This window comes from Silene latifolia, chromosome Y (assembly GCF_048544455.1).
Source record: "Silene latifolia isolate original U9 population chromosome Y, ASM4854445v1, whole genome shotgun sequence".
Taxonomy (NCBI): Eukaryota; Viridiplantae; Streptophyta; class Magnoliopsida; order Caryophyllales; family Caryophyllaceae; genus Silene; species Silene latifolia.
Genome location: NC_133538.1, coordinates 43,021,156 through 43,025,358, shown reverse-complemented (window position 1 = coordinate 43,025,358; position 4,203 = coordinate 43,021,156). Strand labels below are relative to the sequence as shown.

The 4,203-nt window shown below is 39.2% G+C and overlaps 1 pseudogene; it reads left to right on the top strand.

The window, feature by feature from the left end:
• The first annotated feature begins 2,587 nt into the window (after window positions 1–2,587).
• Window positions 2,588–3,708, top strand: LOC141627943 (protein LEAD-SENSITIVE 1-like; annotated as a pseudogene).
• The last annotated feature ends 495 nt before the right edge of the window (window positions 3,709–4,203 follow it).

The following is a 4,203-nucleotide window of genomic DNA, read 5'->3' as shown; positions in this document are numbered from 1 at the left end:
AGGCAGATGCATTGTATAATGTATAATCTTAACAGTATACGCTGGAGATTTATTAGCTGGTTTTTCTTAATTAATAGATTAGATTTTTCTTAATTATAATCTCCAAACCCAAATATAATATTGCTCCAAAGTCTTTCGAAATTGTTGGACTCTCTATAATCGCTCGAAAAAAGCTTCCTTTATTAATATATATATATATATATATATATATATATTTATATAGAAATAGGATCTCGTGCGAACTGTGCGAACTGATAAAACCAATAGACTAATTAGACTAAACAATTTAAAGGCCCAAACCACATCTTCCCCGTACTTTTTCCTATCTTCTTCAAACAACAGCCACCCAAACAATTAACCTCGTCATCACCGGTCACGCGATAGCCGACGATCAAGTTGGGTTGCCACCGCCGTCACCCCTCCGACGACCTCGACGCCGGCGCTCCTCCGACGACCCAGATGCCAGCAACGACGAGCTGTGTCACCGAATTTATCACGCCGACGCACTTCTGGTTCCCATCATCACCGACGAGTCACCTTAGCTGTATTTGTCACCGGAGTTTCACCCTCACACACACTACCATCATAGATATGTGATTTCAATCACAATTTTTTTATAAAGAAACGAGATCTATAGTAGTTGTGACTTGTGAGGCGCGTCAACTGGAGTGGAAGGTAGTGTGGTTGATGTTTGATGGAGTTGTAGGTTTTGGTGGAAAAATGAGGGCGTCGAGGTGGTGGTTTCGGGATAGTCATGAGAACGACGCCTTCTAGTAGCTGGTATTGTTGTTTAGTTGTTGTTGGGCTGGCCGGTGGGCGCGATTCCAGGCGCCGTTGTCGGCGGATGCTTGATCGTCGACTATGACGATGCGGTGGTGGTGATGTTATTAATTGGTGTGTCAGTGGTGGTGAATGTGTGGCGGCTTTGACGGTGGTAGTGAAAGGAAGTTCATGATGTGATGGTGGTGGCGGTTGTAGATGGATCTTGTGGTTGGTGGTGGTGGCGATGGTGGTGGCAGTGGCCTTGATGCACAAAATTGACCCTAGATACACTTAGTCTTATTACCGGATACGTTTTGTATTACTACTAGATACATGTATATGACTCGACAAATAGAGGGGTGGAAAAGTCTCGCTTTACCGCTGTGGCGATAATGGAGCAATTTCAGGGTGTAGGCTTTGATTTAATGTTACATTTTTTTTCGGGATTTTCCAGACCATGTTGCCACTGGAAGGTTTAGTAATGGCTTACTTTCTAGTGATTATATTGGTGAGTACATAGTAACATTATTTTAAGCGCAACTTAAAATAGTGTAATTTTAAAATTGCTTGGATTAATTAACACCCTCGAGGCCTCGATCATATGTTGTCTTGAAACTTACTGTAATTTTAAAATTGCTTGGTTTAGGATCTAATTTAGGTAAAATGTACAAAATCTTCATTTTCGTTTCATCTCCCTCACTGTTTGATCTTTAATAGCTTCTCTCAGTCTCTCACGAATCTTCTAAGTACTAATGAATTAAGTGTGTATGTGAAATGAAAGCCTTGGAGCAACGGGAAAACGCGGAATTTGAAGCATCGGGTTTTATGTAAGGATGTTGGGATACATATGTCATTGCGATAATCATAACACCACCGACTGATGAGGACATTAAAGCTCATCAGAAATTCATAGAAGGTGACAGTCCATCTGAATACGTTCCCTTCAATTATGCAGAATTCAGGAAACTCCGAGCTGCAAACAAGTTGTATGCTGGTGAAGCCCTTGAACTTCTGCGTTTGAAAACTAGCTAGTTTCTCAATATTATGGATGCAGGATCTTAGCTATAAGCATATTTTGGCCCATTTCTCTTCACATAAGTGCGGTCCGCATCGTTTTATAGTATCCAAAGTTGAATGTGTGCCCTCATTTTTAAAACGACAACCGTTGTCTATCCGCTTGTATGTATAATACAATTATATGATACTCGTACAACATTTCTTTTTTGTTACTTAAAATGCACAGGATAGAGCAAGCAATTTTCATTATAGAACGATCTTCAATTGATTAATTTTACATATTTAATAATTTTTAAGTTACTAGATACACTCTTTTAAGTTAATAAATACAATCGTTAGCCGATATTTATCTTGGAAGCTAGATACACCCTCTTTACATTACTAGATACATACATCTACCTTACTAGATACACATCTTTCACAAGGTAGATACACTCTTTTACCTTCTTAGATACACTCTCTCACCTTATTAGATACACTCATTTACCTTACTAGATACACTCAGTTACCTCGTTAGATACACATCTCAAATAACCTAGACACACTCTTTTACCTTGCTAGATACACATAGCTAGATACATTTTTTTACCTTGCTAGATACACTCCTTTACCTTGCTAGATACACTTATCTTGCTAAATATACAACATTATAGGCGGTCCTTATATATTTATACTCATTAAATTGTACATTTTTTTCTATTTTGGAAAATACTTGTGGGAGTACTAAATATACAAAATATAATAATCGTGCAATAATTATTTTAGGACTGAAGCTTTCTTCTTGTTCTATGAACACATTTTATCAAAAATGTTACTGCAAGAAGTAGGAACAGGAACTGGGCTAGTTTTGCACGCAGTAACAGGTAAATACTATTCAATACCCGAATTCAGAACTTTGTGTACTAGGTGTAAAAGGCTACTGAATCACAGAGCTTCTGTCAATTAATGTCGGAATTCATACACCACAAACTCAGTCCTCGCGGTAAGAATACTGATACTCCTTCCACTAAGAGCAGCAGAAAGTGCTGTAAATAAACTAGGTCATGAGTACCATCATACAGTGAAATTATCGGCTCACTGTTACTGATTTAGAATGGCCTTTAAATGAGTTTACAAGATACAAACTTTCATTCAACCATCTCAGTCAAGTATAAGATTCATAGTACTCCGTATCCGACTAGCTTAATAACCAAATGGTAATTACTTCTTTTTGTACATTGATTAGCTTCCTTAACTAAAGCTCAACCCCCTCGACTATCCGCAGTGAAACCTAAATAACATCTCTCACAGAAGTCACAACTCACTGATCTTTGCCAATCAATATTCTCCAGAAGAAGGCCGCGGGGTGCTCTCCTCATGCCTGGACTGCTTTGTTGCTGGTGGTATATTATACCGGTTTGAGTACAGTGTCAATCCTGCCCTCTCTGTGGCAAAATTGCGTGGTGGGACCTGCACTCTGGCAGGATCAGATCCCGATGACGTCGTTGTACGTCGAGCTAAGTACCTACTCGACAATGGCTTCGGCTGTTACAACGTTTTCAAGAACAACTGTGAAGATATCACTATTTATCGCAAAACCGGGCTTGTAATTATGGACCAAGTGACGATGGGCCAGAGTGGATAAGCAGTGTCGCTAATTGGCGGTCCCCTTGCTGCTGTTATCTCTTCACCTTTGCGTCTTTTTACTAGCAATGCCTACGGGATGGCGGTGATGGCAGTGAGTGTGTATTGCACAAGCAGGGTGGCAGCTGACATTAGCATGAGGAAGGATGTTGTGAACTTGGAACCAGCAGACTTAACCAGACGTCTGACTCTTGGGCTTCAAGTTTCTCTGCCTTCATAAGAATGTTAATTTAATCGAGTTGTTATACTCGTTTCAACTACACGAAATAGCGAAATTTCAAATATTGCTTCAAATAAAGAAATACACAAAGTTCTTACAGGACTAAATCCATTAGACATGCTAGTGATCTATCAGAGTATCTCAGTATGAAGCATGGAGTTGTTCCGCCGTTATGGTAATCTGATATGTTGTTATATTCTGATCATGCATGAGACGCTGGTGTACCCATCATCCGTAAAACAAAACAATTAAGTGTTCCTTGGTCAGGGGCTCCAGCCTTTCCTCTTTTATCTGTGGAATTTTTTTCACAAGTTTGACATGTTGGCGCACACATGTTCAACTATCTAAACAAGCGCATTAACCATGAATATAACACCGGTCTTTCTAAATTTGTTTAACATAACTGAACTGAACTATCTATAATAAAGCTCTCTATTACCTACAAAGCTACGAGAAAAATACATCGACAAATAGGATAATTGTTTACTTCTATACCATGCCAAGTTGCTTGGTGCCTAGATTTAGCTTAACTACATTCTCAGTCATTGAAATAGGAATGTTGTACAAGTCGATGGCCCAAG